General features: G+C 41.4%; 2 protein-coding genes across 6 annotated transcripts in view; one reads left to right on the top strand and one right to left on the bottom strand.

Annotated features, from left to right (window-relative positions):
- LOC132380373 (zinc finger protein 239-like) overlaps nt 1-14,078 on the top strand; it is a 91,959-nt gene that overhangs the window by 31,505 nt on the left and 46,376 nt on the right. The window contains exons 1-2 of one of the 5 annotated variants that reach the window (XM_059949099.1): nt 10,856-10,941; nt 11,679-11,979. The gene's annotated coding sequence lies outside the window, so the exon portion shown is untranslated. Of the gene's footprint in view, nt 1-10,855; nt 10,942-11,005; nt 11,980-14,078 lie in introns of those variants that run through there. The other 4 variants (XM_059949101.1, XM_059949102.1, XR_009507747.1 and 1 more) reach the window with 4 other exon arrangements.
- LOC132380374 (zinc finger protein 721-like) overlaps nt 1-14,078 on the bottom strand; it is a 77,345-nt gene that overhangs the window by 18,525 nt on the left and 44,742 nt on the right. The window lies entirely within an intron of this gene.

Raw genomic sequence — 14,078 nt, 5'->3', positions numbered from 1 at the left:
AGACGGAGGAATTGAGAGAAGGTGATAGCATTTTTACAAGTAACAGGGTGGGAAGTAGAATAGTCCAGGTAGCTGTGATAGTCCATGGGCTTATAGTAGACATCAGTCGATAAGCTGTCTCCAGAGATATCAAGGAAGGGGAGGGAGGTGTCAGAATTGGACCAGGTAAATTTGAGGGCAGGGTGGAAGTTGGATCCTACCACCAAACACATCTTTCCCTCCCCCACCCACCTTCTGCTTTCCGCAGGGATCGCTCCCTACACAACTCCCTCGTCCATTCGTCTCCCCCCATCCCTTCCCACTTTCAAATCTCTTTTTTCCATTAGTCCTGATGAACGTCGATTGTACTTCCTATAGATGCTGCCTGGCCTGCTGCTTTCCACCAGCATTTTGTATGTGGTAACTCTGACAATTGCTATTTCACTTGCCCCTGCCTTACTTTAATTTGTTCTTGCCAATCAGTCAAGCATGCTGATTGTCCGCTGCTCAAAACATCAAACAGATGTGAGTTCATGCCTTTTCTACTCAATTGGCAACTCTGAGTTAGCCGTGTCTTCTCACACTTCCAATCTCAAATTGGCCGCTGCACTGCAACTCACTACAAAGAGCTCATAATATCACACAGCTGCTCCCTGAGATGTTCTAATTACTCTGACACCCCCCAAGTGATTGACAGTGTTGAACTATTGATGGCAATTCCAATGAATATGAAGGGGAGGGCAGCAGTCTTTATCATCGGAGTGTGACACCTTTGTGATGTGAAAGCTACAGGTCAGTTGTTACCCAGGACAAAGGGACTTGATATCATCATGTACCAGAGAGAATGAGGAATAACATGGATAGACAATCCAGAGCAAGAGGAGATGGAACAAAGGTAATTTTCCCAAGAACTGATGCTGAACTGACGAGCAAGGCTTTGGGCCTATTCCAGGGTTCAGATCTTGAAGACTCAATTTGGTTTGGAATACTTTTGTTTGCATCAATTGTGTGCATGATCTGTGCTCCTCCACCCCCCACCACTTTCCTTTGTGCATCGAATGTTGGACTTTTATTTTAAATTGGTTCTTTCGGTTTTCTTGTTTTGCGACTGCCTGTAAGCAAACAAATCTCAAGGTTGTATAATTTATACATTCTTTGACAATAAGTGTACCTTGAATCTTGAAGGAAGGATTTGTTATCCTTTTTCCATGCAGCACTAATTAACACGGAACTATATTTTTGTTCTGAGTTACCAATCCTTGGATTTAGATAGCTAGAGTTTGGCAGTGTCTGGGAGGTCCTTCTGTTCCTATTCCCTTTGCCTACGGACCAGTAGACAATGTAATGGAAGTGTCACACCCATGGCTGCCTCTACACCCAGAAACCCCCATGAACAACAGAGCCGTCTATCTGTTATGGTTTCAGGGATGCACGTGCACTGCAGAAATGGCGTCATCAACTTCGCTCATCAGCAGAAAGATTCTCGGGACCTGAGATAGATGGGAAGGATTGGGATTATCCTTGGTTTGCAGGGCCACGGTGGGTCTGGGTTGAGCTCACAGCAATTGTCCCTTAGTTGGGGTGAGGACTTCGGTACTGATGAAATCCCCATTTCTGCTCACTATCGTTCCTCCACTGAGCACATATTCAATATTTGGGCCCATCACTAACCCTGATGCCTCCGCATTTATCATCACCCTGACACAGTGGTGTCAAGAAAACCTCTCCCTCAATGTCGCAAAAACAAAGGAGCTGTTTGCGGATTGCAGGAGGAATGGAGACGGGCTAATCCTTATTGACATCAATGGTTCTGAGGTTGAGAGGGTGAACAGCTTTAAGTTCCTTGGCGTAAACATCACAGAGGACCTCACATGATCTGTACACAATAGTGTGTGGTGAAAAAGGCACAACAGCACCTCTTTCATTTCAGATGGTTGAAAGAGTTTAGCATGAGTCCCCAAATCCTAAGGACTTGTAAAGCCCATTCTGTGAAAGGGCAGGATGGTTTGGGGTTTGTAAAATGTGTGCAGGATAGATTTTTGCAGCAATACATAGAGGTACCAACTAGAGAAGGGGCAATGTTGGATCTCCTGTTCGGGAATGAGATAGGTCACGTGACGGAGGTATGTGTTGGGGAGCACTTCGGGTCCAGTGATCACGATACCATTAGTTTCAATATAATTATGGAGAAGGATAGAACTGGGCCCAGGGTTGAGATTTTTGATTGAAGAAAGGCTAACTTTGAGGAGATGCGAAAGGATCTAGAAGGAGTGGATTGGGACAATTTGTTTTATGGGAACAATGTAATAAAGAAATGGAGGTCATTTAAAGGTGAAATTTTGAGGGTACAGACTCTTTATTTTCCTGTTAGATTGAAAGGAAAGATTAAAAGTTTGAGAGAGCCATAGTTTTCAAGAGATATTGGAAACTTGGTTCGGAAAAAAGAGAGAGATCTACAATAAATATAGGCAGCATGGAGTAAATGAGGTGCTCGAGGAATGTAAAAAGAATCTTAAGCAAGAAATTAGAAAAGCTAAAATACGAGGTTGCTTTGGCAAGTAAGGTGAAAATAAATCCAAAGGGTTTCTACAGTTATACTAATAGCAAAAGGACAGTGAGCGATTAAAATTGGTCCCTTAGAGAATCAGAGTGGACAGCTATGTGAGGAGCCAAAAGAGATGGGGGAGATTTTGAACAATTTCTTTTCTTCGGTATTCACTAAGGAGAAGGATATTGAATTGTGTAAGGTAAGGGAAACAAGTAGGGTAGTTATGGAAAATATGATGATTAGAGAAGAAGTAGTACTGGTGCTTTTAAAGAATACAAAAGTGGATAAGTCTCCAGGTCCTGACAGGATATTCGCTAGGACCTTGAGGGAAGTTAGTGTAGAAATAGCAGGGGCTCTGACAGAAATATTTCAAATGTCATTAGAAACGGGGATGGTGCCGGAGGATTGGCGTATTGCTCATGTGGTTCCATTGTTTAAAAAGGGCTCTAAGAATAAACCTAGCAATTATCAGCCTGTAAGTTTGACATCAGTAGTGGGTAAATTAATGGAAAGTATTCTTAGAGATGGCATATATAATTATCTGGATAGACAGGGTCTGATTAGGAGCAGTCAACATGGATTTGTGTGTGGAAGGTCATGTTTGACAAATCTTATTGAATTTTTTGAAGAGGTTACTAGGAAAGTTGACGAGGGTAAAGCAGTGGATGTTCCTATATGGACTTCAGTAAGGCCTTTGACAAGGTTCCACATGGAAGGTTAGTTAGGAGGGTTCAATTGTTAGGTATTAATATTGAAGTAGTAAAATGGATTCAACAGATGGGAGATGCCAGAGAGTAGTGGTGGATAACCGTTTGTCAGGTTGGAGGCCGGTGACTAGTGGTGTGCGTCAGGGATCTGTACTGGGTCCAATGTTGTTTGTCATATACATTATCTGGATGATGGGGTGGTAAATTGGATTAGTAGGTATGCAGATGATACAAAGATAGGTGGCATTGTGGATAATGAAGTAGGTTTTCAAAGCTTGCAGAGAGATTTAGGCCAGTTAGAAGACTGGGCTGAAAGATGGCAGATGGAGTTTGATGCTGATAAGTGTGAGGTGCCACATTTTGGTAGGACTAATCAAAGTAGGACATACAAGGTAAATGGTAGGACATTGAGGAATGCAGTAGGACAGGGTGATCTAGGAATAATGGTGCATAGTTCCCTGAAAGTGGAATCTCATGTGGAGAGGGTGGTGAAGAAAGCTTTTGGTATGCTGACCTTTAATAATCAGTGCATTGAGTATAGGAGTTGGAATGTAATGTTAAAATTGTACAAGGCATTGGTGAGGCCAAATTTGGAGTATTGTGTACAGTTCTCACCAAATTATAAGAAAGATGTCAACAAAATAGAGAGAGTATAGAGGAGATTTACTAGAATGTTTCAGCACCTAAGTTACAGAGAAAGGTTGAACAAGTTAGGTCTTTATTCTTTGGAGCATAGGTTGAGGAGGAACTTGATAGAGGTATTTAAAATTATGAGGGGGATAGATAAAGTTGACGTGGATAGGCTTTTTCCATTTAAAGTAGGGGAGATTCAAACAAGAGGACATGAGTTGAGAGTTAAAGGGCAAAAGTTTAGGGGTAACACAAGGGGGAACTTCTTTAATCAGAGAGTGGTAACTGTATGGAATGAGCTTCCAGTAGAAGTGGTAGAGGCAGGTTCGATTTTGTCATTTAAAAAAGAATTGAATAGGCATATGGACAGGAAAGGAATGGAGGGTTATGGGCTGAGTGCAGGTAGGTAGAACTAGGTGAGAGTAAGCGTTCGGCACGGACTAGAAAGGCCAAGATGGCCTGTTTCCGTGCTGTAATTGTTATATGGTTATATGACTTTCTTCAGGGAAAGAAAGTCTGCATATATGACTGGCTGCATCACTGCCTGGTATGGGAACTGTACTTCCCTCAATCGCAGGACTCTACAGAGAGTGTGCAGCCCAGCATATCTGTAGATGTGAACTATTCAGGAAATTTACAAAGAGTGATGTGTAAAAATGGCCCAAGTCACCCCAGCCACAAACTGTTCCATCTGCTACCATCTGGGAAACGGTACCACAGCATTAAAGCCAGGACCAGCAGGCTCCAGGACAGCTTCTCTCACCAGGCCATCAGACTGATTAATTCATGTTGATACTATTTAGTACAAATTACTATAAATTGCACACTTAGGTGGAGACGTAACGTAAAGATTTTCACTCATTAATGTGAAGGATGTAAGTAATAAAGTCAATTCAATTCATTTGATCACTGGGTCACCAATGGTGATTTCTGAGGCTCCCAATCCTTTTGAACCTAAATAAGGAGAACATGAGATAATAAGAGTCGTTGATATCCTCACCTGGAACTGGAAGCTTCAATTAGGACCAGGTTCTTCTTCTTGTGGTGTTTTATGGTGGTTGGCAAACCAGTTTTAAAGTGCATTACTGCCACCTACTAGACTGGAGTGTGGATTGTTTGATAAACAGGGGGAAGGAAAAGAATTGCATTCCCTAAATTCTATATAATAAACCAGTGTCTTTCAGATACTTCATGATATAGGTCTGTTTTTCTCTTGAAATCCCACCTAGAATGTCTTCTATACCCACAGCAGTTTTTTTGTTTATCTTAAGCACTCCTATCATCGTCCCTCTTTCTCTTTGGTGGTATTTATATTTTATCAATACATGTTCAACTGTTTCTGGTTGATTACAGTATTCTCACAACCCAGTTGGATGTTCCCCTATTTTATGTAATGTGTAATTAAGACTTGTGTGACCAATTCTTAAATGACTGATAATCACTTCTATCTTTCTATGTCCACTTGATATTCTATTGTATCTGACTTGCCTTTGTATTTTGTACAGTTGTCTCCGTTTCACTCTCATCCCAGTGCTTCTGCCATGTCTCCTCAATACGTGTTTTTATAATGCTTTCGACTTCCGCTTTGCTTATAGGGATATGGACCTCTATTATAGACTATTTGAGTGATTGTTTAGCTATAATGTCCACTTTTTCATTACCCTCCACACTACAATGAGCAGGAACCCAAAAAAAGCTTACCTCTACAGTGTATGTAACTTGCATGGAATCTGATTTGATAGAGGTTAATGCAGACAAACTGTCTGAACATATTACTGCCTTTTTGACATTATTTTCTTCTATCCAAGATAATGCACTCAATATTGCCATTAATACTGTTGTATACATTGATAAATGGTCTGATGTTCTTTTCCTGATACTATATTTGCACCGAGGAATGTAGACTGCAATAACTGTGTGGCCAGAGTTAGGGTCTTTTGATCCATCTGTAAATATTACATGTTCATTTCTAAAATGCAGGTCTATAAATTCTTGTACTATCAGTTTGATTCCACAGTTAGACTTTTTAAAATGTTGTTGCAGATTTATATCCATTGTATGTATTTTAAAGAGCCATGGAGGAACATTAAATAATGGAACTGTAGGGCTATATTCCATTTCGTGTAGACCATATTTTTGTGCTGCTGCATCCCCGATCCATCCAAAGCTATTATAATTTGAATTGTTATGTTCCCAGCAGTCTTTTAATATGGCTTTAGCTGAATGTGAGTAGTTATGCCCCACAATGTTAACACAGTAATGTAGCATTAGCTTTATTCTTCTAAGTCTTAATGGCATTTCCCTCATTTCAACTTGAAGAGCTGATACAGGTGATGTTCTGAATGCACAACTACATATCCTGAGGGTCTGAGCTTGCTAGACATCCAGCATTTTAAAATTACTTTCTGCAGCTGACATGTATAGTGTATTGTGTGCAGTTTTAGTCCCCTAATCTGAGGAAAGACATTCTTGCCATAGAGGGAGTACAAAGAAGGTTCACCAGATTGATTCCTGGGATAGCAGGATTTTCATATGAAGAAAGACTGGATCGACTGGGCTTATACTTGCTGGAATTTAGAAGATTGAGGGGGGGATCTTATTGAAATGTATAAAATTTTAAAGGGATTGGACAGGCTAGATGCAGGAAGATTGTTCCCGATGTTGGGGAAGTCCAGAATGAGGGGTCACAGTTTAAGGATAAAGAGGAAGCCTTTTAGGACTGAGATTAGGAGAAACTTCTTCACCCAGAGAGAGGTGAATCTGTGGAATTCTCTGCTGCAGGAACAGTTAAGGCCAGTTCATTGGCTATATTTAAGAGGGAGTTAGATATGGCCCTTATGGCTAAAGGGATCAAGGGGTATGGAGAGAAGGTAGGTACAGGGTTCTGAGTTGGATGATCAGCCATGATCATACTGAATGGTGGTGCAGGCTCGAAGGGCCAAATGGCCTACTCCTGTACCTATTTTTATGTTTCTATATATGCTGCACATCCGTAATCCAATGTAGCCCTCATTAGAGCTTGATAAATATTTAATAGTGATATCCTGACATACCCCAATCCTATGCAGCAAGATAACTCAATAAGTTGTTTACTTTTTTTTTTACATTTGTTTGTGAGTTTCTCAATTTGCTTTTTCCATGTAAGTTTCTCATCAAATAACAAACCGAGGAACCGAATTACCTTTACCTTCTCTAGTGACTAATGGGGTGCCATAGGGCTCGGTATTGGGACCACAGCTGTTTACTATTTACGTCAACGATTTGGATGAAGGCATTGAAAATAACATCAGCAAATTTGCTGATGATACTAAGCTGGGTGGCAGTGTGACGTGATGAGGATGTTAGGAGAATTCAGGGTGACTTGGATAGACTGGGTGAGTGGGCAGATACTTGGCAGATGGCGTTTAATGTGAGGTTATCCACTTTGGGAGTAAGAACAGGAAGGCAGATAATTATCTGAACGGTGTAGAGTTAGGTAAGGGAGAAATACAAAGAGATCTCGGAGTCCTTGTTCATCAGTCACTGAAGGTGAATGAGCAAGTGCAGCAGGCAGTGAAGAAGGCTAATGGAATGTTGGCCTTTATTACAAAGGGAATTGAGTACAAGAGCAAGGAAATCCTCTTGCATTTGTACAGAGTCCTGGTGAGACCACACCTGGAGTATTGTGTACAGTTTTGGTCTCCAGGGTTAAGGAAGGACATCCTGGCTATAGAGGAAGTGCAGCGTAGATTCACGAGGTTAATTCCTGGGATGTCTGGACTGTCTTACGCAGAGAGGTTAGAGAGACTGGGCTTGTACACGCTGGAATTAAGGAGATTGAGAGGGGATCTGATTGAAACATATAAGATTATTAAGGGATTGGATAAGATAGAGGCAGGAAATATGTTCCAGATGCTGGGAGAGTCCAGTACCAGAGGGCATGGTTTGAGAATAAGGGGTAGGTCATTTAGGACAGAGTTAAGGAAAAACTTCTTCTCCCAGAGAGTTGTGGGGGTCTGGAATGCACTGTCTCGGAAGGTAGTGGAGGCCAATTCTCTGGATGCTTTCAAGAAGGAGCTAGATAGGTATCTTATAGATAGGGGAATCAAGGGATATGGGGACAAGGCAGGAACCGGGTATTGATAGTAGTTGATCAGCCATGATCTCAAAATGGCGGTGCAGGCTCGAGGGGCCGAATGGTCTACTTCTGCGCCTATTGTCTGTTGTTTAATTTTTGTTCATATAATTTCACGGAAACTGCTTTGTGATTTCTTGAGAAAGCTATCACTTGCGACTTACTTATAGATAATTTGAAACCCCATTTATTTGCCCACTCCTCCACTTTATTTATTGCATCTTGCATTTTCCTTTGTATATAAATTAAACTTCTTCCCATCACCCACAAAGCCCCGTCATTTGCATATAAGGATTTTCCCACCCTATGTTCAACTTGTGCAAATATGTCATTTATCATTATGGTAAATAGTAATGGACTGCAGACGCTACCTTGTGGCATTCTGTTTTCAACCAAATATGTCCTGGAGTACTCTTCTTCCACCTTGACTTGAATTGTTCGACCAAAAAGAAAGTCTAGAACCCAGTTATATAATTTTCCTTCTACCCCTAATTCTTTCAATTTAATTTACACTCCCTATTTCCAGAGCATATCATATGCCTTTTCTATGTCGAAGAATACCGCCAGGACCATTTCTTTATTTGTTTGAGCCTTCCTAATTTCAGATTCCAAGCTGAGTGTTGAATCTACTGTAGTTCTTCCTTTACGAAAACCACTTGGGTAGGGAGAAATAAGGCTTCTTTTTTCGAGAAAGTATGTAAGCCTATCAGTTATTATTCGTTCCATAAGTTTACCTAGCTGTGAAGTTAATGCAATTGGTCTACAGTTTGTTGGGTCTGATGAATCTTTAGCAGGTTTTAATATTGGAACAATAACAGAATGTTTCCATGCAGATGGAAACATATCTTATTAAACAGTCTGTGTAGAACTAGAAGTGCACTTATTGATAAGTGCTTCAGCATTCTACTCCATACTTGATCCTTCCCAGGAGAAGTTAGCTGCGCATTCATAATGGCTTTCTATTTCTGATATGCTAATAGGTGTATCTAGCACTTCTTCTGATGTTGCTCTTTTGTCGGTAAATCCTGAATTTTGCTTAAGCCTCTCCTCCCTCTGCCGTCTAGCCTCAACCGTCAAATTCTCCGAGCTATGTATGTTAACAAAAGTTTTTGCCAATATTTCTGCTTTTTCTACATTGTTAATTGCCATTTTGTCCTTGATTTTAGCACAGGAATCTCTTTGCTACTTCTTGTACCATTCATTTTCCTTATCATGCCCCATATTTCAGATACTTGAGTTTCTCTTCCAATTTTGTTACAATATTGTCTCCAGTATGCTTGCTTTGCTTGTCTGATTATTTTTTGAACTTCTGCTTGTGCTCTTTTATAACGTTTCTACCGAATGTTGTCTTTTTAACACTTTAAGTGCTTTACTGCTTACTTTTATACTTCTACTACATTCACATTTCCACCATGGAACACTTTTCCTCTTTCCTCTACCGTTACTTTTTGGAATAGTTTCTTCTGCAGAATTTATAATTGCTGTGACTAATCAATCATTCATTTCTTCTATATCCAATATATTTTCATCTAAAATCTTTATAGATTTTACTTCACTTTTTTTTTGAAATATCTCCCAATCTGCCTTTCATTTTTGGTCCTTTATGTTGTTCTATTTTAATCTGAATCCTTGTGAGTATGGGATAGTGATCACTCCCCACTGTAGTTTGTTTTAATATGTTCTAAGTACTGATCCATGCTAATTCTCTACTTACTAATGTTAAGTCTATTACGGTTTCTGTGTTTTGGGATATATTATATCTCGTACCTTCTCCATTATTTATATATACCAATTTTTTGTCATCTATAAATTCTTCTATCACTAATCTGTTTCATCAGTAATTTAAAATCCCCATAGTGTACTGTGTCCATTGAAATCCCCGCACCATATTATTTTTCCTTTCATCCCATCACCCACTGTGCTTAATTTCCTACATGGATTATAATAATTTATTACCAAACTTTCTCTGCCTATCCAAATTTTGATTATTGATTCATATTTCTGCCCTATGTCGACTATATTATACCTCATCCCACTGATTATAAATATTGCTACTGCTCCACCATTGCCATTACTTCCATCCTTTCTAATAGCTGTATATGCTTGTAAAACAAAACCTAATTGTGGTTTCAACCATGTTTCTTGTAGAAATAAAATCTGAGGTTTTCCTTATGTTCTGATACATATTTCTTAAATTCTTGACCATTTGCGATAAGACTCCTTGCATTCCATTGTAAAATATATACTGCCATTAAGATCCCGCCTCCCCTGCCTGTAAACTTTTGATCCTCCTCCTTTTCAGCGAATCCTTTCACTGCCTCTGCGTAACTGATCCCTTGAGTTACTTTTACATATTTTATCACAGCTGCCTTCTTGCTGTCAGTGCACCTTCAATAAGCTGCACTGTGTTCCTCGCCACAATTGCAGCATTTCAGCCTAGCTCCCGCCTCACATTTCCCGTACAGTATTCATGTTCTCCAGCGCATCTCCCACATCTGTTTCCCTCTGCAGACCGCTGCAATATGTCCGAATTTCTAACACGTAAAGCATTTTAAAGGCGGTGGTTTATATATTCTGACCTTATAACACATATACCCTAAATAAATAAAGACACAAAATGCTGGCAGAACTCAGCAGGCCAGACAGCATCTATGGGAGGAGGTAGTGACAACGTTTCGGGCCGAAACCCTTCATCAGGGGTGAAGTAACATGGGATGCTGGAGGGAAATGGGCTAGTAAGTTTTGATGGTATCCCTGGAATAGCTCTGCATCCAGAAATACTGGCCACGTGACAGACGCTCTGCCACCTGGCTGGTCGGAGGACACATCAACATTTGGTCCCGCCCAACTAATCTGCACACCTAAATTATTGGTCACCTTAATTGGATTATCGCGCCCAGCCCCATTCTATAAAAGGTGAGACGTCCCTGGCTTGCTCTCGCTTACAGACCACCTCATTGAAGGTAAGTGCATTGATTTATGTTTGGGAAGGTTTATCGTTTGTCCTGGTAAGGGAGCCACAGCTGTCCAAGGTCAAGGGGGATAGCTATCGTAGTGCTTTTCCCTTGTTCTCTGTATGTGTGACTTGTTGCTTGTGTTGACCCGACTTCCCCTTGTAAATAAAATCCTTATTATTAAAACTGTGTGTCCAGGCCTCTACTGTTGAGACTCAAAGAACCAGTTACTTTCCATCACAATAAACTCCTCTGGTCCACTTTCTAATATTGGGTATTGAGCATTGTACTTTTTTTGCCGTCTATTTTATTTAATCTTATCACTTTGCCTTGCTGAGCACTATCCCAACAAATCATTAATATCGATCTATTTCGTAATACCTTTGCTCTTTTGACCTCGCCTATAAGTTTGTTTATTACCTTCTTCGCATGAATCGGGTTCCAATCACCGAAAGACTTCGCCCAGTTCTGTAATTGCTTTAATCACAATTTCTTTACATTTTTGTTATCCTATTTTGATCATCCCTACTCCTCAGTTTTCTTCCACTCCATTCCTCTTTCCCGCCAACCTCCATCTCTAACTCACTTCCCGAAGCGTCACTTCCTCCTGACGTCCTCCGTCCATTCACAATCTAGTTGTTTATCCAACCGCCCGGCGTCATTCCCTTTTAATGTTTTCGAAGCTCCCAAAACGTTTGTGACCAGACGGCTTATTATCTTTTTTTTTTGGACACTCGCTGTTTCAGCAAGCAATCGCCGCCATTTTACTGTCGATCTGCACCGCTCCGCTCTTGGGACCTGGCTGTACGCGTAGTTTATCTTTTATGGGACGAACATCACATGGTGTCAGAGGGAGAAAACTATGTCAGGTCTAAACGGAGCGTGAGTGAATACCGTGCACGTCTGAGAAAGAGACTGTGAGTACGAAAGGTATGAGCTGCAAATGAAGTTTGGATACTAGCCACGACGGAGAGAAGCTGGCCAGGGAGACGAGAGAGTACGTTGTTGCTCAAGTTCAGCAGTCGCTGGATTCACCAGGAGATTCAGGTGAGTTTCCCTCATCGAGAAGCTGCAAGGATAAAAACATCCTGTTGGGAATTGTCTATAGGCCTCCAAGTGGTACCCCAGATGATGACAGCAATTTAAAACAGGAGGTCGAAAAAATCATGTTAAAAGGAAAGTACGGTGAAGATGCATTACAGAGGGAGAAATAGGCAACCGTGACTGACAAGAGAAGTCAATGACAACATTAAAGCAGAAGAAAGGGCCTGTGCTATGGATACTATAGGAAGAGAGCAGAGCAGATTTATAGGGATGTTGCCTGGATTGGAGAGCATGCTGTATGAAAATAGGTTGTGAACTTGGCCTTTTCTCCTTGGAAGTGATGGAGGATGAGGTGATCTTGATAGAGGTGTATAAGATGACGAGAGGCTTTGATCGTGTGAATAGCCAGAAGGGTTTTCCCAGGGCTAAAATGGCTAACACGAGGGAGTATAGTTTTAAGGTGCTTGGAAGTAGATACAAGGAGAATGTCAAAGGTAATTTTTTTTATATAACACATCGGGGTGTGTGGAATGCATTCCCAGCGGCAGGAGTAGAGGCAGATACAGTGGGGTCTTCTAAGAGATTCTTAAATAGGTACATTGAGCTATTGAAGTAGGGTAATTCTAGGCAGTTTCTAGAGTAGGTTACATGGTCAGCACAACATTGTGGGCTGAAGGGCTTGTAATGTGCTGTAGATTTCTATGATTCTATGATATAGCTGAAATTAGTAGGAAGTTAAAGGATTGGAAAGCTTTCAAAAACTAATAGGAAGCAGCAAAATGCTATAATGGGAGAAAAGAGGAAATGTTAAGATAAGGGTTCTGGTGAGGTAGTGTTTATGGGTTCAATGTCCATTTAGAAATCAGATGGCAGAGGGGAAGAAGCTGTACCTAAATTGTTGAGTGTTCCTTCAGGCTTCTGTACCTCCTTCCTGATGGTAAATGGGAAGAGGGTATGTAGTGGGAGGTGGGGATCTTTAATGATGGATGCAGCCTTCCTACGGCTTCACTCCTAGAAGCTGTCTTGGATACCATGGAGGCTGATACCCAGAATGGAGCTGATGGGCTTTTATGTTTCTGCGACTTATTTTGATCTTGTGCAGTAGCGCCCCCCCCACCCCCCCCATACAAGACAGTGGCACAGTTAGAATGCTCTCCATGGTACATTTGTAGAAGTTTTTGAGTGTTTTAGTTGACAAAGCAGATCGTCTCAAACTCATGAAACGTAGCTGCTGTCTTGCCTCCTTTATAGCAACATATCCCATAGCTCCTCAGAAATATTGACGCCCAGGGACTTGAAATTGCTCACTTCTGATCCCTCTGAGGATTAGTTTGAATTCTCTTGTTTTACCCTTTCTGAAGTCCAAAAACAGCTCTTTGGTCTTCCTGATGCTGAGTGCAAGATTATTGCTGTGACACCACTCAACCAGCTGGTATCTCTTGCTCCTGTATGCCCTTTCCTCACCATCTGAAATTCTGCCAATGATAGTTGTATCTTCAGCAAATTTATAATGGCATTTAAACTATGCCTAGCCACACAGTCATGGGTGTAGGGAGAGTAGAGCAGAGAAGGGAGAGGGAGGGAGTTACCGGAAGTTAGAGAATTCAGTGTTCATGCTCGGACTGAAGACTACCCAGACATTATATGAGGTGTTGCTCCACCATCATGGCAGTAGAGGAGGCCATATATGGACATATCTGAATGGGAATGTGAAGCAGAGTTGAAGTAGGTGGTAACCAGGAGATCTTGTCTGTTGTGGCGGATGGAGCTGAGGTGCTCGACGAAGTGGTCTCCCAATCCGTGTCAGGTCTTGCCGATGTAGAGATAATCTATTGCATCTGGTGCTCCTGGTGTGGCCGCCTCCTCTTTTCTCCCCCTCCTCCACTTTCGCCCATCCTAGTTCCACTCTGCTTCCTCCTCCAGCTGCCTATCACCTCTCTCATGATTCTGCCTTCTATTACTCATTATGCTTTCCCCTTGCATTCCTTCTTCACCTTTCCTGCCTATCCCTCCCTGCTTCCCCTCCCCCACTCCTTGATCTTTCCTCTTAATGGTTTTTCACCTGGCACCTACCAGCCTTCTTCCCACCTTCCCCCACCTTC

Source organism: Hypanus sabinus, chromosome 24 (assembly GCF_030144855.1).
Source record: "Hypanus sabinus isolate sHypSab1 chromosome 24, sHypSab1.hap1, whole genome shotgun sequence".
In the NCBI taxonomy this organism is placed as follows: Eukaryota; Metazoa; Chordata; class Chondrichthyes; order Myliobatiformes; family Dasyatidae; genus Hypanus; species Hypanus sabinus.
This window is presented reverse-complemented; position numbering and strand designations above follow the sequence as displayed.